Genomic DNA, 24,370 nt, shown 5'->3' with positions numbered 1-24,370 from the left:
AAGTTTGGGGGTATTTGGTTTTACATTTATAATTATAGTCCATTTGGGTTTTGTGCTTAGTCCTAAGGAAAATATCTTAGTATATAAGGGGTGCTCTCCTAGAATATCTATGGAAAGTTCAAAGCATTTAACAAATTTCTCTATATTATCAAGATTCAAACTCCAAACTTCATTGGGAAACCATTAAAATCTCTGCTCAGGTCTTCAAGCTTTGCAGTTGTGGTTTTCTTCCTCAGGTTTTTGGAATCTTGCATGCAGCTCTGGGGTCAACCAAAAACCTAGGAGAATCTATATACAGAATTTATGGCTTATCCACATCTGGCTCTCTCATATCTTCATGACCCCTTCATTTTCCAGTTTCTCTTAATGTCCCACATTCCTCAGGTCAAGAAGCCTGTGACTCTTTGCTTATATTCTGCTCAATAAGAAATGAGAAGTGCCTTTAGAAGAAAAGCTAAATAAATGAACATGTCACCCAGTGCAAATCCTTTATTTCAAGGGTTAAATTCCTTCTGATATTTGGCTGCCTTTGATCATGTTTCAGCAACTTTTAGCAGGATTTTTTTATATCTGCCTAAGAATTGGCAATGTTTTCTGCAAGAGGATTAATTTGATACAAGCTACTCTGCCATTACTGGAACCAGCTGGGTGTAATTGCTAGCTGTGTGATTGTGGGGAAGTTTCTCTTTTAAGAAGTGCTTTTTTCATCTTTAAATGAAGAATGTCAAGAATATCTACTTCCTAAACATGTTATGACAATCAAACATGAACAATAATGTAAAGCATTGAAAAGGAAGTTTGATACACTACAAACACACACACATTTTCCTATTGTATTTACCAAAGGAACATCTTTCTCAAAAGCTCTTAGGACCAATATTTCTTGGGTTGACAATGAAAGAAAACAATTATTTTTATTGATTTTGGGGTAACTTTGTTGACAGCAAGCTTTCTGAAATTCAACTCTATTTTTATGCGATAAAGAGAATTATTCAATTCCTGCCACTAAAATGTTATTTTAAATGAGATGAATAATAGAAAAAAATTACCACACAGGAGCTTTCTTTAATATTGCTGTTTTTGAAAGAAAAGTAAAAGTTATGCGTGCTACGTTTGCACCTATTTAAGCAGTATTCACAGATGAGTCTGCTAAAAATTTCATGTATCCTACCTTGGGATGAAAAATAAGTACTGCATGGTACTATATACATTCTTTGACTCTATTTTGGTGAAACTTCGATTTAAAAATAATTAATTAAATAATATCAATAAATATGTATATATACTTTAGCACTTGACACCAGTCTTATATATATGCATATATAGAGAAACATATCCCACCCACAATAGACTTATTGTAGTGTTATTTGAAAGCCATTAATATTGAAGTTGTAGGAAACACTAACCGGATATTAATAAATTGTTGAGTCTAATCTTATTGTATGGAGTTTCTTCTTTTTCCTTTTAACTTATTACCCTGCATCTCTTCTCAAGCCATGCTGAATCAGACTAATATGTTTCAGGGACAATATATTAATAGCAACAGTAGAAATATTTACTTAACTATGTAATTTGTCACTATCAATTATTTTAAAATATGGCAATTTTAACTTTTTTTTCAACTTTAACTAGATGTATTTGTAATTGTATAGAGAACCTTAGAGAAAATCACCAAATGTGATTTGAAATCCCTAGAACTACTATGTAAGTTTATTTTCTCATAAAACAATGGGATTAACAGATTATCATTATTGTTCTCACTAAACATAGATCAATTTCACTGTACTTTTTGCTGGGGAAAATGGCTTCATGTGTTCTCTGAGGAAGAAAGATAAGTAAGTAGGTAATTTCTTGCCTAAAGCTTTTTTGTTTCTTTATACCTTTTGATGTATGTTTGTATAACTAGATTAGAGAGAACATAATACCTCTGCATATAAAATACATTATAATCATATTTTACATAGTCTTACAATTACACACATTGATTGCTGGAAATATAGCTCAGTTTTACCCACAAAGTTTTGTCTGTAAACTTCAAATTAGGCCAAACTGTGGCCTGGACTCTATTCATCTACTTCTTCACACCTAATCAGTGTGTGAGTGTTCACTGAGGTCTATGAAAATTAGAATACCATAGATTCCCTTTACCAAGAGTAGGACGGAAATAAAGCAGGCAACTTCAGGATATGTTTTGAACATTTCCATTTATAGAGAAGAAAATGTATGGCAAGCCTATTAATCTGCAGTGTCTTAGGAGTTTTATCAGTGGGATTAAGTAAAAATTATAACAGATTATATAAAGATATATGGATCAATACTAGAGAAGGAATGACATCTACAGATTGGGCAGACTGAAAACATTTACTAATTGACCTGTTGTTTACACTTTCATTGTTTTGAGATTCATTAGAATAGTTGAGTCCCCATTGCCTGACATTTGTATACCAACCACATATTAATAGGTGGGTAAATACTTCTGAACTGAGGATTGATTAAAAATATTTTAAATTACATTATTATTGATATGGTTTGGATATTTTGTAACCCCCCTCCAATCTCATGTGGAAACATGATCCCCAAAGTTGGAGGTTTTGATTCACGGAATTGGATCCCTCATGAATGGCTTGCTGCCCTCCCTATGGTAATTAGTTCACAGGAGAGTTGATTATTTAAAGGAGGCTGGGACTTCCCTACTTTTCTCTTTCTCTCTCTTTCTTGCTTTCCCTCACTCTCCCTTCACCTTCCACCATGAGTAACAGCTTCCAGAGGTCTCACCAGAAGCCAAACAGATGCTGGCATCATGCTTATACAGCCTGCGGAAATATGAGCCAGATAAACATTTCTTTAAAAAAAATAAATTATCCAGCCTCAGGTATTCCTTTTTAGTAATGCAAATGTACTAATACAATTATATATATAATATGTTGTTAACTCATTCATTCGGCTTAATCAAACATTACTCTCATGTCTAAAACTCAGATTCCTTTATTTTTGTTTACTTCTACTTCAACTTTTTTTGCCCTATTTTATATGATCTGAAGTAGGAGTAATATTTCAAAGCTAAATATTATGGTTTAATCATGCATTTGTGAGAGAGCTAGTTTTACATTTTTTGAGTTGATGCATGATAAATGTATATGGTTTCATGGTACATGTGATAATTAATACATTCATAACATTTATAAAGGGCAAATAAGCATGCTTAGGATGTCCATAAGATTCAATATTGTCTCTTTATTATGCTAGGAACATTCAAATTATTCTCTTCTAGATATTTTGAAATGTACAGTAGGTTATTGTAAGCAATAATCACCCTGCTGATCTATAAAACACTAGGTCTTATTTCTTCTATCAAACTATGTATTTGAACCCACTAATCAACACTTCATTCTCCCTCTCTTACACTTCCTGATCTATGATAACCACCAATCAACTCTCTCTTTTTTTTTTGAGACAGTCTCGTTCTTTCGCCCAGGCTGGAGTACAGTGGCATAATCTCAGCTCACTGCAACCTCCCTCCACCTCCCGAGTTCAAACAATTCTCCTGCCTCAGCCTCCTGAGCAGCTGGGATAACAGGTGTGAGCCACCATGCCCAGCTAATTTTTGTATTTTTAGTAGAGATGGAAATTCACCTTGTTGGCCAGCCTGGTCTCCAACTCCTGACCACAGGTGATCCACTCGCCCCTGCCTGCCAAAGTGCTAGGATTACAGGGGTGAGCCACCGCGCCTGGCCTCAACTCTCTATTCTCATGAGATCCACTATTTTTTGCTACCATGGATGAATGAAAACATACAATATGTATCTTTCGGAGCTTGGCTTAGTTTGCTTAACATAATAAGCAAAATTAGTTCTAGTTTCACCTATATTTCACCACTAGTAGAACATAAACAAATACAGGTATTACTTATATTTCAAGGCCCAGTGTGTTAATAGAGGTGTGGATTTGTCTCCTGAGAATCCCTTAACAAATTATAACTCGATCTCTTAAAAGAACAGAAGTGTATTCTCTCAGAGTTCTGGATGCTTGAAGCCTGAAGTCCAGTTGCTGTCAGGAACAAACTAGCTCCACCAATGTGGCCACAAATGGCAGTATTTCATTCTTTTATGGCTAAATTATATTCCTTTTTGTATATATATCATAATTTGTTATCTATTCATCTGTTGATGGGAACTTAGGTTGATTCCGTATTTTGGCTATTGTGAAGAGTGCTGCACAGAACAAGGGAGCGCAGGTATCTCTTTGCTACATTGATTTTATTTTTTTGAATATATACCAGTAGTGAAAATGCTGGATTATATGGTAGTTCTATTTTTACTTTGTTGAGGAACCTTCCTACTGTTCTTCATATTGATGGTACTAATTTACATTCCCACCAACAGTGTATGAGGGTTGCCCTTTCTCCACATCCTTGCCAGCATCTATCATTGCCAGTCTTTTTTGATAAAAGCAATTTTAACTGGGGTGAAATAACTATTTTTACAGTTTTTAAAATTTTATTATTATTATACTTTAAGTTTTAGGGTACATGTGCACAACGTGCAGGTTTGTTACATATGTATACATGTGCCATGTTGGTGTGCTGCACCCATTAACTCATCATTTAGCATTAGGTATATCTCCTAATGCTATCCCTCCCCCCTCCCCCACCCCACAACAGTCCCCAGTGTGTGATGTTCCCCTTCCTGTGTCCATGTGTTCTCATTGTTCAATTCCTACCTATGAGTGAGAACATGTGGTGTTTGGTTTTTTGTCCTTGCGATAGTTTGCTGAGAATTATGGTTTCCAGTTTCATCCATGTCCCTACAAAGGACATGAACTCATCATTTTTAAATAAATATTTTGTTTTAATTTTTAGCCTTTTATATAGACTACAGTCTACCTCTATGAGGTATGTAACTGTTTGGTCAAAGCATTTGATTCTTTTTTGATTATAGATTGCAATCTTCAATGCATTCCATAAGTTGTCTGCAATTTATTTACTGTTTTTAAACACACTGGGTACTCTGAATCTTCCTGTCTTAAGTCATTCATTTTCATTCATCTATAATGACTTTTTTGTTTTTCTATATACATAAAATATTTTTATTAAGTTTTGAAAATCCAAGCCAAATTTTATTTCCCATAAGATACTTTTTCTAAGATCTTTCTACCCTCTTCAGTGGTAAATCACTATAACTTTTATATAATTTATTCTTTTTTAGAAAATCTTTAATTGCCTATTACCTTGTAGTGAGACTGAGGCAGACGAAGATGATGTGGCTTCAAATCCAGGAATGCTCAGGAAACCACCAAAAGCTAGAAGAGACATGGAATGAAATCTCTTCTGGGTTGGTCCTGCCATGACTTGATTTTAGGCTTAAAGCATCCGGAACTCTAAGATAATATATTTATGTTCTTTTAGGCATTCAAGTTTACAATTTGTTAAGGAAGACTCAGAAGACAAATCCACACCCCAGTTAACACACTGGGCCCTGAAATATAAGTAATACCCATATTTGTTTTATTTTCTGCAACTCTATATGATACACATTCCTAAGATGTAAAGTTTTTAAAATTAAAACTCCTCTTTCCTGTAGTGATATAGTGGTTATTTGTAACCCATCTTATTTCAGATAGCATTTAAAACAACTGAATTTTCAGGGATGCAAATGTTCATTGAACATTATACTAATAATATCTCCTCTGGTCTGCTGCAATATTTATTACTCATTGTAAAAATAAATAAATGGCAATGTAACATCATTTGCATCATTTATATTACATAATGACAAGTTCTTTTCTTTTTTTTTTTTTTTTTTTTTTTTGTTTTGAGATGGAGTTTGGCTCTTGTTGCCAGGCTGGAGTGCAATGGCAAGATCTCGGCTCACTGCAACCTTCACCTCCCAGGTTCAAGTGATTCTTCTGCCTCAGCCTCCCGAGTGGCTGGGATTACAGGTGTCCATCACCATGCCTGGCAATTTTTTTTTTTTTTTTGTATTTTTAGTAGAGAAAGGGTTTCACCATGTTGGCCAGGCTGGTCTCGAACTCCTGACCTCAGGTGATCCACCTGCCTCGGCCTCCCAAAGTGCTGGGATTACAGGCGTGGGCAACCACGCCCCACCAAAGAAGTTCTTAACATTGATTTTCCTTGAATTTATCATAATCCTTTATGAAACTTGAATTGGTCATTAATATAAGGTCTTTAACAGATAAGAAATGTTAACGTAGTAAAATTCTCTTAAAGAACATTTAAGTATTTTATTCAACTATTGTCAGGCTTGAGAATTCCCATTTCTAATTCTCATGCATGAAAAAGAACAGGACAAACATTGAAATAACATGCCTTTGTTCATTAATGTTGAAAAATTATAGGTGCTAAATAATATTTTGCTAAATGTGAGCAGGTTTTTATGTGTCAGGTTTTAAAAAATAACAGTATACGACAGTATGAAGTTTATTTATTATGTAGGTGACATGAAAGTATCTTGATCAGTTTATTTTTACAATGTTTTGCAGAGTGTGATAACTTCTGTCAAAATATTTTTCAAGCGTACATATTTTAGCAACCCCTTGAATATGCTCTTAGTTATGATATCATACAATTTTAGTATGGAATATTAATTGAGAGATAAAAACAATGTTATTTTCTCTGTATATCATGATGAGTTGATTATATAAGGAGTCAGAGATTCCTGAATTTCAAATGTTGATATATAATAATCATTCTTCCAAGATTGCACAGCTCACAATCTTTTTAGATCATCTAAATCATTATCTTCTATAGTATAATACAGGGTATCTCTGAAAGTTTTAAAATACAAAGCATTTAACATAAATTGAATTATTATATTTTTGCTTAGAAAATTTAAGAAACATTATTTTGCTGTTCTTCATTGATATCTATTTTCAGAGGAATTATTTGTAATATTGAGTTTATACATTTTGAAAACGTGATAGATTATGAAATTTAGGGTAGTAGTTAAAATTCAACTGTCTCATGAGTTTGTTTGACTTAAAAAAGGAGCAATTGTATATTTACTGATTGAATATTTTACCTTTCTAATTTTATATCAAATATTATTAAAATATAACAAATATTATAAAGTAATTATGTTCGGTTGGGAAACTAAGATATTTAAAAGCTGTAATTTTCTTATTAAAAAATTAAAAAACTGGTCAGTTTGGGGGCTTACACCTATAAACCTAGCACTTTGGGTGGCCAAGGCATGAGGATCACTTGAGCTCAGGAGTTCAAGACCAGCCTGGGGGACCTAGTGAGTCCCCGTCTCTACAAAGAAAAAAAAATCAATAAATTAACTAGGCATGGCAACCTGTCCCTGTAGTTCCAGCTTCTTGGGAGACTGAGATGGGAGATTGAGGTTGTAGTGAGCTAAGATTAGGCCATTTCATTCCAGCCTTAATGACAGAGCAAGATGTGGATGCATTTCATTATCTACTATCTTGCTCATAAGACACAAGAGTTTCAGGAACTTATTTAGATGTGAAATTAAAAACTCGGGCATAATGGCTTCAGAAAATGTTCTAACTATTCTGCTATTCTACCCATTACAAAAATAAACCATCATTATCAACAACAAAAATATAAGACAAATATAATACATAAACTAAGAAACAGAGCTAAAAATATCTTATAGCTATCAATCTAAGAACATAATCTAACAATTCTCATTGACCTTTCAGTTATATAAATATCATTCATTTAATAAGAATGTTTTCTTCAAGGATGCTGGCCTGTTGCTGTACTTTCTTTTAGATTATTTCTTCTGGGATTTTCTTCACCCCTAGTTTCTAATTTAAATCTTATCGCAAGACATCATGATTTTTCTTTAAAGGAATCTGGTTTTTTTTGTTTGTTTGTTTTTTAGATCTTTGGTTGAAGGAACTCTAAGTATCGAATTGCTATCTTTTATGGCTGGTTTTCTACCATGAAAAATTTTCTGAATCGTTCACTGAAATGATATGTCTCTGTTAGTACAGTTATATGATTTTTGGTTCTTCTCTTATTCATATTCTACTTATACTCAGTCATTAGTTTCTGCACCTCAGTTTACTCAGCCTTATACCTCTGTCTTCCCATACTTAACCAACCCAAGTGACTATAGCTCCTTTAAATGAGAGAATATAATTCAATTGCGAACTACTTAAATACAATGTATCAAATTCTCGTGGAGGTTACATCTATATTACTGAATTGATTGGTAAAGTTCCAGTGCCAACTAGGAATAAAGCAATTTACAGAATTGGATTTACAAAAAATTGAAAATAAGGATTGACAAGATTAAGGAATGTCACTCACTACAGTTCTGGTCTACTTATGAATATTTTATTTAATCTGGAACTAATGTCCTCTGACTTAAGATTTGAAATAAGTTACAAGGCTGCAAATAGCCTAGAATTCACATTTTCTGGGAGAAAGAAAAAAGGTCTCACTAACTTGTGTAATTACCACAATTCATTTATTACTATTAATTTTTCTCCATACTGTATAAAGTCTTTGACTTGTAAAATTTCAGATTATGTAAATATAAAATATATGAGATTTTTACAAAGACATAATCACCAGCTTACAGTGATTTTGAAACACAGTGATTTGAAGTATAAGTAATTAGGAGTTATATGTTATTATTCTTTCATATATCTCATTAAAAGTTTTTTCAAAATACTGATAAACAATAAATCTTTTTTTATTATACTTTAAGTTTTAGGTTACATGTGCACAATGTGCAGGTTTGTTACATATGTATACATGTGCCATGTTGGTGTGCTGCACCATTAACTCGTCATTTAACATTAGGTATATAAATCTTTAAGAAAAATATAATTTGAGAATTATGAGCACTTACAAAATAAACATGGAAACCTGAGAAATCCCAGGGAGTCTATAAAAAAGGGGGAAATGATAAGAGAGGGTGACAAGCTGACAATTTGACTTTCATGTTTTCTTATTACAGAGAATAGTCAATTAAAATTATTTTTCACACCTTTCACAAAATGACTTTCACTTATTTTAAATCAATGAACACTCCACGTAACCCCAGATTAGAGCTAATCTTTCAATCCAAAAACTTTCCCCCACAGAGTACCACATTTATATGCTCCTATTTCCTCCTGACAAAGTTGCACAGCACATCAGTAGAAGTTAGACTGCTGTGGTCTAGAGACTTTGTATTTGCCCATACTCTAGATCCGTAGTAAAACTTTAAATTGTAGATGTAGCGAGATTACATGGATGATGATCAGCAATTTCAAAATATTTAAGAAGTCTATTAAGTTGCTATAAAATATCTTATTTGCAGTTTTTGGCACTAAACTTGCAACTTAGCACTATGAGAATGCTTCCATTTGGTCATCAACTGAGCTAAAGCACAGATAATTTGTACAGACTCCAAAGATGATAATTAAGATTATTGCAGTGATAACCCCCAGTATATCTGCAGACTTCCCAGGCAGCAATAATAACCAGCTCATCATCTTTTAATTAAAATGGTAGTAATTTTGTTTTCTAAAAATAAAATTGTGTCCCATTTTATTGTCAATAGAATGGTATATTCATTACATCGTACATTTTCCTTTTGTTTTCATTTGACATTAGAACTTTTTTGTGTCTTATGTGACACATATTATCAAACTAAATTTAAAGTAATGTCATAATGTCTATTGTCTAAAGGAAATAGTAAAATGTATTTAAGGAGGCAGCTGGTGTTTTAAATAATCATACCTACTATAATATTATGTTTGATTCATAAACAGAACAAGTGCAAATGTTACTCCTTTACAAATTTTAAATAAGTAAATGAATTTATAAAATAATGTAATTGAATTAATGTAGTATTGTAGATGAACAACTCAGTTGTATTTATACTTACAGCTTTTCTTTCTTATTATCATTTATACATTTAAAATTTGGATTTATAAATATTTAAAACTCCCTAAAGACTAATAGATGATTAAGCTCTTTCCAAGGCGAGGGAGAGATTGCTGACCAGGATTTAAAAACTCAGGACTTGCTTAACTTATGTAAAATACAGCAGATAAGGAGTATTCTCTAAATTATAGAGTCTGATTTTTTAACAATACACTATTTTACAAATGTTCTTATGCTTCCTTGACAATATTTCTTAAAGATTAGAGGGTTTCATATTGTTTTTCACCAAATCATTTCATTCTCATTCAAACCAAATGTGCAATTGCAATTGCTCATCATTTTCTCTTTAACAATTAAAGTAGTAAAAATTTAAAACACTTTATTTTAGAAAACTAACCACCATTAGAGGTACTCTTCTTATTACTGTTTCCATTTTGAAACCACACTTTTTGTTTTATTTTTATTTTCAAAACATTTGGATAGGTAATAATAAACTGCATGAAAAGAATATGGCAATTTAGGGAAGCCATTAACATTCCTTTATATTTCATATCCTGTGGCTTAATAAGTTATTGAAATTAGGAGTTATTGTATCTCAGTTTTGTTCTATTATGTGAATTGAATTAAGTCACATTAGTTTTTGAACCTGTTTAACTGCAAAATAAAGGTCTTTCTTAAATAAGCAATTATAATATAATATGTTATATTTACATTTTGGTATAGAATAATATGTTTTTGATACCTTAAATTATATGTAATTATTAATGCAAACAAGAAGTATCAGTTTACAAGCCTAATTAGTGCATTATGGACAAAAGTGATATCTTGGCTTCTCTCTCTTTCTCTCCTCCTTTTATATGGAGGAAATTGATGGGCTCTGCGATAGCAAAGCTGCAGGATAGATGAGGCTGTGTTGCCTTACTCACAGTTTTAAGGAAGTGGTGCATCTCCTATATAGTACTAGGTCCTGTAATACTTCAGAAACTTTAAAAGTTCAGTTGGCAACAACAGCAATAACACCAAAAACTATAGCTTGTATTCCAGCATCAGATTTATTTTTGTTTTGTTTTTATTGTTTTAGACTTAGAGGCTGCTATGGACTGAAATTTTTTTTTCTCCCAAATTTGTATGTTAAGTCCTGAGACCGACTGTGGCGATTTTTGAAGATAGGGCCTATAAAGAGGTGATAAAGTCTAAATGAGGCCATGAAGGCAGGGCCCTGAGTTGAAAGGGTACCTTTATTAAAGAAGATGAAAAGACATTAGAGTATTCCCTTTCCCCATCATTTGAAGACACAGTGAAAGGCAGACATTTTAAAGCCAGGAAGAGATCTCCCACCAGGAACTGATTCAGCTGAAAGCTTGATCTTGGACTTCCCAGCCTCCTGAAGTGTGAAATGTAAATGTCTGTTGTATAAGACACCCAATCTCTGGTATTTGTTATGGCAGCCCAAGGAGACTGACATAGAGGCCTTTAAATGTCCCTTCCAACCCTGAGAAACTTTGAATTATCTATCTAATTTCAAATCAGTGGTCTCTTAGATCATTGCTAACAGTGTTTGTAATAGACTGCTCTATTAGTCCCAAATAATCACTCTTCCTGGTATTTAAGCACTTGTATGATTTTCTTTTACACTGATTCTGAGGTTGGTCATATTAGTTACTCTTTCCAATGAAACATCAAAAAGTATGATTCAAGCAGAGGATTGAAAAGCACATGCACATTGGAGCTTGCCTTCTTAGAATACCTCATCTTGGAAGCCAACAACTTTGCTATGAAGAATATCAGAATAGACCATTGAATGATGAGAGGCTTCATGGAGAGATATACTGAATGATGAGAGACATATTGTACATTAATAGAACTGGCTGAGCTCCCAGATGAATGCAACTAAATATGTGATTTTAGATATACTATGAAGAACAGAAGGATCAACCAATTGACCATAGCCAACCTTCCGAATAGACAGAAATAATAAGTTATTTTTTAGACCACTAATGTTGAAGTGGTGTGTCGCACAAAAATTAAGAACTAAGTTAATGTTTAAATAAGCTAAAAAGAAACAACTTTCTTTCTATCAATGCATGCTCTATATCATAATCGTAATATACTGCCGAAAACATTAGCGCTTTACATGTCCTACAGCAATGCTGCTCACTAGAAATTTCTGTGATAATAAAAATATTTTATATGTTTGCTGTCAACTATCCACTTGACATGTGTGTCTTTGGGGGAACTGAAGTGTAGCCAGTCCAAATAGAAAACTAAATTTTTTAATTTTATTTAAATTAATTTTACTTTAAATAGACATTTGTGGCCATTGGAAATATATCAGACAGTGAGGTTCTAACATTTTTTTAGGTAAAACAATTATAGGGGAAGTTGACTTCTGAAACCAGCTACTTTCTCGCATATAAGATTTTACAATGAATCATCATGTATAAAAACCGCATCTTATATTTTGCAACTTTCCACCTTTATCAGTACATTGATTCATTAATTTAATAAGGAAACTAGAATATTAAAAGTTAACCTAGAAAGTTTTGTTTCAAATAATCACAGCTAAAAGATAATGTTCATAATTAATATTAATATTGTTATAAAACATTATGTATCCAAAGATAGTGTTTACATCAACACATTTATTTATTTTACACATATTTGTCAGATGCCTTTTGTGAATTAGCCCCAGGAAACACATAAGAGAGTAAGAAAGTCAAGTTTTCTGTTTCACAGAGATTATAAATCTGATTGGTACGATGAACAATAAACATAGAAACACACGAATAAGATAATTTTTGGGGACACTGATAAGTATAACACTGGAATAACTCCAATAGAAGAGTGTTATCTGTTGGAAATGAGAGCACCAATATAATGGCTTACATATGTGCTGAGACAAGACAAATTAAGTTTTGTGAGGAATTAGAATTTCAGGACGAAATTCTGAGTGAGGAATTGCCCTGGCATTCATAAGAAACAAAAAGGGGTCAGAGTGACTGGAACAATGTGAGCAAGTCGGGACAAGGAGGAGAGTATTAAAAGAGGGCAGAGAAGTAGGGAAGGGCCAGATGAGACAGGATTGGCTAGACCATGTTAAGAGAGGTTTGCTTCCATCAAAAAAAGGAGAGGTTCGCTTCCGTCAAAAAATCAACGAAAACAACTTTGCTTTTTGAAAACTTGAAGTAGGAAAAAAAAGATGATATTTCAAGTGTCTTATAAAAAGTTCACTGTGGCTCCTGGGGAGCTTGGTAGGCAACAACGAAAGCAAATTAATAATCAGAAAACTATTATAGATGTCTAGGGTAAGTCAATGGTGTCTTTGCAAAGATGGTGGCATTTGAGTTTCAGGAATGTACTTAGTAAATAACGTTCACTGAATGCAAGAGAGAGTCCCCCATAATGTGAAACATTGGTAATTACATTTCTGATCATAAGTATTAACATTTCTAACTAGGATTTCTATAAATATTTCCTAAATCAGATTATATTCACAGTGCCTAATAAGATCAAAAGAAGATGATCAGTCATTTCCATAGATGCCAGAAAATATTTGTTAAAATTTAACATCTTTTCATGATAAGAACTCTGAACAAACTAGATATAGAAGGAACATACCTGAAAACAATAAAGGCTGAATATTACAAACTCATGACGGGCATCATACTGCACAGAGAAAAATTGAAAGCCTTTTCTCTAGGATTTAAAACAGCACAAGAATACCCTCTTAAACTTGTATTCAACTAGAAGTCCTAGCCAAAACAATCTGGCAAGAAAGGGCATTGAAATTGGAAAGGAGGAAGACAATTGTTAAAATGTACAAAATCAAAATCATAACATTATTTTAACATACAAAAATCAGTAGCATTTTTATATGCCAATAGAAAATCTGAAAAAATCAAGAAAGCAGTTATATTTATAATAGCTATGAAAATATAATATCTATTAATAAACTTAACAGATTTGAAACATCTCTACAATGAAAACTATAAAACACAACAAAGGAGTTGGGGAGGACACAAATAAATGTAAAGGTATCCCACAGCCCTGGATTGGAAGAATTAACATTGTTAAAATGTCCATGCTACCCAAAATAATCTACATGTTCAATGCAGTCTTTATTAAAATATCAATAACACTCTTCAAAGAAATAATAAGAAATTCTAAAATTTGTATGGAACCACAGAAGACTCCAAGTAACAAAAGCAATTCTGAGCAAAAATAAAGCTGAAGGCATCACAAGATCTGACTTCAAAATATACTACAGAGCTACAGTAATCAAAAGAGCATGGTACTGGCATGAAAACAAACACATAGACCAACAGAACAAAATAAAAGAGAAATTATTCCGTGCATTTACAGCCAACTCATTTTTGATTGAAGCACCAAGAACATACAGTAAGGAAAGCACCTCCTCTTTAATAAATGAAGCTGTAAAAATGGGATATTCATATTCAGAAGAATAAAACTAGACTTTTGTCTCCTACCATACCCAAAAATATAATCAAAATGGATCACAGACTTACATGTAAACCTTGAAACTATGAAAGGACTGCAAGAAAATCGTCAAGCTAATAAACTTCTAAGCATAACAAAGATAACAATAAACAAATTAAAATTAAAGCTACAAAATGAAAGAAAATATTTGTAAACTATCCATCCGACCAGTGGTTAAGAAACGGAGTATATCAGTGATGCAAATGACTCAACAGAAAAAAATAATAATCATCATCTGATTTTAAAATGAGCAAAAGATCAAAATATTCATCAAAATATAAATACCAAAAGTGACATGCAAAAATGCTCAGTATTACTAATTATCAGAGAAACGCAAATCAAAGCCATAATGAAATATCATCTCACTCCACTTAAAATGACTATTATCAAAAAGACAGACAATAACAAATGTTCAACACATCATGGAGAAAGAACACCTGTACACTCTTGGTGGGAATGTAAGTTAATACAGTCACTATGGAGAACAGCAAGAAAGATTTTAAATAAAACTAAAAATAGAACTATCACATAATCAAGCAATCTCACTGCAGGACATTTATTCAAAAGAAAAAAAAATCAGTATATTGTACTGATTCTACACTCCTATGTTTACTGAAACACTATTCACAATAGCCAAGAAAACAAATGAATCTGAGTGCCAATCAATGGCTGAATAGATAAAGAAACTGTGGTATATATGGTAATGTAATATAATTTAACCACAAAAAAATGAAATTCTGTCATTTGAAGCAACATGGATGGAACTGGAGGTCATTATGTTAAGTGAAATAAACCAAGTATGGAAAGACAAATATTACATGTACTCAGTCATATGTGTCAGCTAAACATTTGATCTCATGGAGATAATGAGCAGAATGGTGGTTACTAAAGGCTGTAAAGTTTAGTGGGGAGGGAGACATGAAGAGGAGTTGGCTAATGTGTACAAAAATATATTTATTTAGAAGGAAAAAGTTCCAGTGCTCAAAGGCACAATAAGCCTACTATAGTTAATAATAATTTGTTGTATATTTCAAAATAAGTAGAAGAAAAGATTCATAAAGTTCTCAACACAAAGAAACAATAAACTTTTGAGGTGATGGCTGTCTTAATTACCCAGATTTGATTATTACACATTGCATGCTTGTATCAAAATATCACATGTGCTCCATAAAACATGCATAAAAATTAAAAATCCATAAAAATTAAAAAAGAAAAATGATTATTGTACAATTTTATAATTGTATGCTGTGAATTAACCTATAGTGTATGACATAAATTAAGAAATACTACCATTGTGCAGCCTGTAATTTATTTTTGAAAAACAGAGACACTCAAATTTTTCATTCTTAGATACTTTCTTATATTCTTGAAAAATTCTTATTACCCTAGAAAGGTTCATGTTATGCATATTTTATCTAGATTTGACATATTAGTTATTAATATTGGTAATTTAAAACTTTCACTTATTAACTTACTTTAACATTAAAATAAACTCATAATATACCTTAAAACATATTTATATCAACATTAAGTATTTCAAAACTGACTAAATAAATAAATAAACACTTCAAAACCCAAATAAAGAATGATTACATTGTTTTTCATTTTGGCTATTTTTTTTAAAGACTGGCCAAACACAAGGTAGCTGGATTCTCATATTTATTTCTTTATTTAGTCAGTTGTGGCATGTTATTTTAGTTGAAGTACATGATGAAAATTCAGCGTCACACAGAAATGCGTGAATATACATCTTTGATGTCACACCAAATTTTGACAAGCAGTAGTTTCTTTAAGATCAGTTGCACACAGAATATAAAACCATACAAATAAGCTTTTTGTACTTTACTACATTAAAATTTATTGGCCTACCTTGCTCTTTGAGTGGATTCCTTCTCCATTTGTGATGTTATGACATTACAGCCATTTGGGAATATTGGTTCAATGAGTTATGCAGAAAAAACAATTTTGACATATGTATTTATGAAATATAAAAAGAGACTTACCACCAATTTCATCAACAAAGGCTAAGTACTGGGAATCTGTCAAGATTTTGGTGGTAGGTGCATGTTTTCCAAAATTCTAATGTTTGGTTGAAAGCTCAACTTTTATCATTGATAACAAATACAGATGGCCCTCGATGTCTATGAGTTCTGCATCTGTGGATTCAACCAACAAAGGATAAAAATTTTTTTCCAAAAAAACTTAAATAATTATGATAAAAATAACATAAATAAAAACAATACAGTTAACAACTATTTACACAGAATTTACATTTTATTAGGTATTGTAAGTAATCTAGAGATGCTTTAGCATATAGGGCAGAGTCTGAATATACAAATACTAGACTATTTTACACAAGGGACTTGAGCATTTATGAATTTTGGTGTCTGCTGGGACTCCTGGAACCATCCCCTGTGGATACCAAGGAATGACTGACTTCCTGGCTTTCTGATACAAGATGCGTCAAGAATATCTCATAATTTTCCCTTTCTGGTACTAGAATTATTAATTTCTACAAAGACCTCTGTTTTCTTGATGTCAATGGTGTTTTGTTGCTTTTAGGCAATTTCAGTGGGTAGAGCTAGGCATTTTATATATACATATTAATATATGTAGATTGATATATATAATACACACACACACACACACACACACACATCTCTCTATATATGGAAACCTCCAATTCCAGCCTAATACCATAGGAATCTTCTATTTCTTCTGCATTTCATGTTTGTATTTGCCTCTTCTCAGAATAAAACCTTACTTCCTAACACTTTATTTTATAGAGTTTAGGGGATAGCAAATAGTATTTCCTGGGAATGCACTGGTGTCTTTATTCTAAAGGCTAGAGGCTTTATGAGCAATATAAGCCATTTAAAGTTCAGTCCTCTGTGCTTCTGAAATGTATTCATTTAAAAGCTCTAATGCCCACTGAGCTCAGCATCAAATCCTGATAAAGGCAATATGGAACAGAGTTTGTTTTTAGAGCCTCCATAGGAAACCCACTTGTAAGAGGATATACATGTCTCTTCAGGGGAGTATGATAATGTGAATGTGTGAAGGTGATGCTGAAATATGACTGGTAATCTATCCTACAAGCACAAAATCTTTCCATTGCAAAAAATATAATAACATTACTCAAATATTTATTCAAAGAATCACAGGGCTGCATGGAATACTGAAAGGCAGTAGATCCCATTTTCTGGCTTTCAGGCAAGATCACATTTAAACTAATTTAGATGATGAAACTCTCTTTCTTTGTAAAGGACCTCCTTGGATAACTAATTTTCACATTTAGCATTCTTAACTGTTGGAAAATTCTTTGTTATATGTAGCTTATACCCTCTATTCTTCAGTATAATCTCCTTGATCTTCCTACATTCTAAGTAGTGAAGGAAAATAGCTTGTCATTCTCCATTGAATAATATTTTTTATATACTATAAATATTATTGTATAACTCAGCCTCATTTCTTTTTTTTAAGTTTGTATTTCTCCTCATGGTCTTACTTCCTTTATCTATTTATTACCTTATTATTCTGCTGAAATCTCTTCAAATTATGCTTAAACTTTGAACATTTTAGAGCATCATCACAAACAGAACAATGTAGACAAAAATGTGGCTTAGTTTGACTACATTTTAAGGATACCTTAAACCTCTTGTCTGTTATGTGTTTTTTAAGTTATTCTTCATTTCTGATATACTGTGTTATTTTTCTCCATTATGTATCAAAGTTTTTTTGTTTCTATTTTGTTTCTTCTATTCAGTGACATATAGCCATTTAAGCCAATTCTCATAGTAAGCCACGTTATTTAGTTCAGAGGTACTAGGAATTATTGAATGGTGCCAAATTATGTTTTGATCTGCCAAAATAATTCCTTACAATTTTTGTATTTCCTCAACAACTGAGTAACAATAATCTTGCAATGATAACAACTGTTTTTTGAGTGCTTAAGATGTGCTAGCCATTGTGGTAAGCATATTGCATGATTCACCTAATTTAACTTTTTCAAATGTAATTATTGTAAATTCTGTTTTTTCATTTAAAATGAAGTGAGGGGCACTAAAACAGTTCAGTGATGTTAAACAAGGAGTAAAGTTGTTATGCAAACACATAACGGTCTAACTGAAATCTGTGCTTTCAACAACTCTAAAAACCTTCTAGAATTTAATTTGGTTCCTAATGCTTCATAAATTACCTTAGTTATAAGAGTTATAAGATTTGATGCTACTTAGAACAATCCTATGGAAACAGGGGAGTACTACTTAAGCCCAATCCAATCTCAAAGTAACCTCTGTCCAGTTATGAATTGGAGGGAGTTACACAAGTGGCAGTTGCAATTTTCAGGCTACCAATTACTAAATTAGTACATAATTAAATCCAACACATTCCGTTATGTAACTGGATAATACGGAACATTTTATCACAGGAAGATAGTATAGAATGAGAATGGAAAGAAGATAGAATTGACTGAGCAATATGCTACTTTGAAGACTGAAGACCATCCAGGAGGGTAGATTTCAGATTCATGAGGAAAGTGGGATGACTTGAGTTAGTCAGTGGTATCCAGTTTTAGGAAAATAGTGGTTTCAAAATGGAATTATAAAACTATAATGTGATATAGTCCTTGCCTGGAGGTTGGATAGTTGCCATTGCAGGGCTGATATAGTACCTGGGTGCACAATACAGCAGAACATAGATAGGACATTTTTCTGGTCTCGTAGATGATCTAGCATCGGTGTAGGTTGAATAAAAGGTAGAACTAAGAGGTACAGTAATGGTAGCAGGTGATAAGCTTATTTGAAGTAGTGCTGTAAGCATAGGATAGAGAATCAGAACAAACAATGTCTACCACCAGTCACCAACAGCTTTGTAGGTAACTGATTTTAATTAAACACAGAGGTCTGTGATTAGGATATCTCAGAATATGTAGAGCTTGTTTATTCTACATGAATAGAAGAAGAGAAAGATGTATTTTACTATATTCTATAATTTCTTCTTTTAAAACAGGTTGACACATTCAGAAATAATTATTATCTGTAGAATTATAGAATAATAGCACAGAGAAGAACCTTAAAAATGATGTAGTCAGGATTTTGAAAATGGGCCAATGTTAAAAATTTGTATCTTTAAGAACAACCACTTAACTCTGCTATTGTAGTGCAAATACAGTCATAGAAAACATGTAAAAAAAAAGGGGCATGACTATACTGTAGCTAAAACTTATTCACAAAAATAGGTGGCAGGTCATATTTTGCCCATGACAAGTAGTAGTTTCTGACCCTTGATGTAGTCTAATCCTATCATTTTTGGATTAGAAAAAGGCTTTGTCAAGTGTCAAATAGCTAGAATTTGCAGGCATGAATAGAAATCAAATCTTCAGAATCCTAGATCAATATAGCGACCTAATTTCTCATAATATATACATTCTATGACAAAATAAAACCTATGTTTCATAAGAACAATTATAAATATTATTGGTTGAAATAATTCTAAAATATTTTTGTATTTTCTCCCATTTATTGTGGTATAATTGCCTGATAAAAATTGCATATATTTAGAGCATGCATCGTGATGTTTAGATATATATATGCATTGTGCAATATTTACTACAGTCAAGCTAATAAGCATATCCAGCACTTCACATAATTACCCTTTTTGAGTGTGTACTGAGAACACCTAAGATCTACTGTCATAGTAAATTTCTAGTATGCTGTGTAGTACTTACTATTAACTATTGTCACCATGCTGTACATTTTATGTATTCATTAATCCTGCTTAGCTGAAACTTTGTACCCTTTGACCAACATCTTCCCACTCTTCTTGCCCCCTATTGCTGGCAACCACTATTCTACGCTCTGCTTCTCCAAGTTCAAATTTTTCAAATTCCACATATAAGTGAGATCATACAGTAGTTGTCTTTCTACGCCTGCTTTACTTCACTTAGCATAATGTCTATCAGGTTCGCCCATGTTTTTATAAACAACAACATTTTCCTCTTTGTTAAGGCTTAATACTATTCCAGCGTGTGTATATGTCTGTGTGTGTGTATTTGTCTGTATGTGTGTGTGTGTCTAATTTTCTATCCATTAGTCTGTCAATAGGCACTTAGGTTGATTTCATATCTTGGCTATTGCGAACAGTTGTGCAAAAAACATGGGACTTCAGATATCCCTTCAATATACTAAATTACTTTCTTTTGGGCATATACCCAGCATTTGGATTGTTGGTTCACATGGTAGCTCTATCTTTAATTTTTTGTGAAAATCACAAACTTTTTTATAACGGCTGAAAAATTTACATTCTCTATAATAGGGAACAAAGTTTCTCATTCAAATCCTCTCTAACTCTTGATATCTTTTGATTTTTTGTAACGATCATGCTAATAACAGGTATGGGATGACAGCTCATTCTAGTTTTGATTTGCATTTTCCTGATGGTTACAAATATTGAGCATCTTTTCATATATGTATTGGCCCTTTGTATATCTTTTTTGACAAAAATGTCTATTCTTTGCAGGTTCTTTGCATTGAGTGTTTAGTTAGTAAAATAAATTTACTAAAATTATTTCATTTAATTCCCACCACTCACCCTGATGAGGAGGGCATATAATTATTCTTATTATATAGATGAGAAACAAGAATGTAAGAAATGGACATCCTTAGTATATTATCCAATGTAATTTCTAAATTAATAGGGATGATTCATAGAGATAGATTTGACCCCAGACAAGTTTTTTTACTAGTAGACTTTGACTATTTTCTGAAATTTCAAAATGGTTTTAGATCTATTTCCTCTTCTCATATGTCTGCATATATAGGTATATATGTGTGTACATTATTTATTTAGCATTTTATTTTATTTGTTTTAATTTCTGGGATACATGTGCAGGATGTACAGCTTTGTTACACAGGTAAACATATCCTATGGTTGTTTGCTGCATCTATCAACCCATCACCTAGGTATTAAGCCCCACATGCATTAGCTATTTATCTTGATTCTCTCTCTCCCCCTATAAATTCTTAAGGTAGTTTAAGTAATTATATTTTGTAAAAAAAATTCATCACCATTACTTTTAACTTAGTTTTATATTTTATGAAAATATGACATTTTTATTTTTAAAATAGCTAATACATATATTCGCATAATTCATTTTATTTACAGCATTGTTCATTCATGCTTTAAATATTTCTTCTAAACCTTTCACAACTGATTCTCTCAATTTTACGTCTAAGCTAAAGAGTGGATATTGAATAGTTTATTGTATTAAAGTTTGGGCTCTAAACTGGTTGCTGTTTGCAGATGAAATAATAGTCTGAATCAGAACTAATAAATTAAAAAAAAAGAAGAAGAACTTTAAGATAAATATGCATGTTCCCTTAACACAAGAGCCATTAACAGAAGTCAGTACTGTTTCTACACACCAGAAACCACTTGGAAATGAAATTTTAAAATTATGATGGACAATAGTAATAAATCTATGAAGTAACTGATATAATAAATGGTCAAGAATTTATTTAAAATATTATTGTTTAGAAGAAATTATTGAACAAATTTAATAAGCCCACAAATAAAAATAAGAATCAGAAATTTAACTTTAAAAGCCATATGATACAAAGTATATAAAAGAAAGAAGAAAGAAAAGCTATAATTTGGAAGACAGTATTTGTTATAGATTTAAAAAAAGAGAGAGGATAATCACAATTGATATAATAATGGATAAGAAATAGACAAAAATGTTGGCACATTATATAATCAGGAAACATATATGAAAATATACTTACATCATTCATAAGAGAAATGAAAATGCACTAAAGAAAAATAATTTTAAATGCTAAATAATTAACATTTAAAAGTCTGAATACAAAGTTTTGTCAAGGCTTAAAGAATGATAATAAAAATGCTTTGCTCTTGAAGAGAAACTTTATAATTGCACATTCTATGACCTTGCAATTCAAATTCTAGGTAAATATTCTAGAAGAAAAGTTTCACATTAAAATTGTTCATATGTGCAAGGAGGCATTAACAAAGATGTCTATGACAGTGCTACTTAGAATTATTAAAAAATTGGGTCCCCACCTTATTATAGATCAATAAATAATTGGATAAATTAGCAATAATACATTCAAAAATAAAATGTGTGTTTCAATTTTAAGAAGAAAATAAACACATGCATATATGAGCATAGCTAAATTACAAAATATAATTATCAGTGAAAAAATAAAGTTTCAAATGTATACAGTATGATTTCTTTCACGTAAAGCTTTAAAAAACAAAACCTATTTACATATTGTTATTTTTACTTAGGTGAGAAGGATAGTATTAATATTGAGGCTTGAGGATGGTACTCTAACTGTATGTAACTATCTAATTTTATTTAAACATATAAAGCAGATATGGCAAAATAATAACCTGTGTTGAAATATGGGTGGTAGTACATTTGTATGTGTAATATTACTCTTATATATTCTGATATTGGAAATATTTTATAACCTTTGACTTATAGGAGGACATTGTTCATTTTCCTCAATAATTTTCCATTTATGTGTACACTGTTATAAAAGAATTTACTATGCATATTAATGTAGATCATCTTATGCTAAAGCACTTTCTTTCTCACATTTTAAATTACTAAGAGAAAAGGGGTTAAAACAGTTGGTCTGTGATCTATTAATCTTCCATTACAGAGGGGATGCTGCTAGGAAAGAATGAATCCTGTCCTGTTTGAATAATTTACCTTTTTGACACTTTGTTACGCCATTTTAGCTTAATTCTGCTAGAAAAATATACAGTATAATCAAAAAGGAAATAAAGTTTATAAAAGTACCAGGGATTTTTTGGTTCAAAAATTAAATACTGAACATCACTAATCAACAGAGAAATGGAAATCAAAACCATAATGAGATACCATTTTATAGCAGTTGGAATGACTGTTACTAAAAAGTCAACACACAATAGATGTTGGTGAGGAAGCAGAGAAAAGGGAACACTGATAGATTGTTGGTGGGAATGTAAATTAGTGCAACATCTATGGAAAACAATGTGGAGATTTCTCAAAGATCTAAAAATAGAACTATAATTTGCCCTAGCAATCCTAGTATTGAGTATCTACTCAAAGCAAAAGAAATCGTTTTATCAAAAAGACACCAGCACTTATGTGTTGATTATAAAGAAATCATTACATCAAAAAGACAACTGCGGCTCCATTCACAATATCAGAGTCATACAATCAACCTAAGTGTCCATCGACAGATGACTGAATAAAGAAAATGTGGTAAAAAGGATGAGATAATGTCTTTTGCGGCAACATGAATGAATCTGGAAGCCATTATTCTCTTAAGTGAAATAACTCAGAAACAGAAAATCAAACACTGTATGTTCTCTCTTATAAGTGGGAGCTAAACAAAGGGCACACATGGACATATGGCGGAGGATAGTAGACACTAGGGCCTCTGAAAAGGGGGAGGCAGGGAAGGAGTAAGGGTTGAAAATTACCTATTGAACTCACGTCTCTAATCCCAGCACTTTGGGAGGCCGAGGCGGGCGGATCAGGAGGTCAGGAGATCGAGACCATCCTGGTTAACACGGTGAAACCCTGTCTCTACTAAAAATACAAAAAATTAGCCGGGCGCGGTGGCGGGCGCCTGTAGGTCCAGCTACTCGGGAGGCTGAGGCAGGAGAATGGCGTGAACCCAGGGGGCGGAGCCTGCAGTGAGCCGAGATCGCGTCACTGCACTCCAGCCCGGGCGACAGCAAGACTCCGTCTCAGAAAAAAAAAAGAAAAAAGAAAATTACCTGTTGAATACAGTGTTCACTATTTGAGTGATGGGTACACTAGAACCTCAAACCACACCACTGCGCACTATATCCGTGTAACAAGTCTGCACATGCACCCCCTGAATCTATGCATTTAAAAAAATAAAAATTAATGTAGTCACAAACCATTGTACCCTTAGTAAATTGAGGTCATAAATGTATTCTTACTGAGTTTAAATAATTTTCTTT

This window comes from Pan paniscus, chromosome 2 (assembly GCF_029289425.2).
Source record: "Pan paniscus chromosome 2, NHGRI_mPanPan1-v2.0_pri, whole genome shotgun sequence".
Lineage (NCBI taxonomy): Eukaryota > Metazoa > Chordata > Mammalia > Primates > Hominidae > Pan > Pan paniscus.
Note: the sequence above shows the minus strand (reverse complement) of the source record.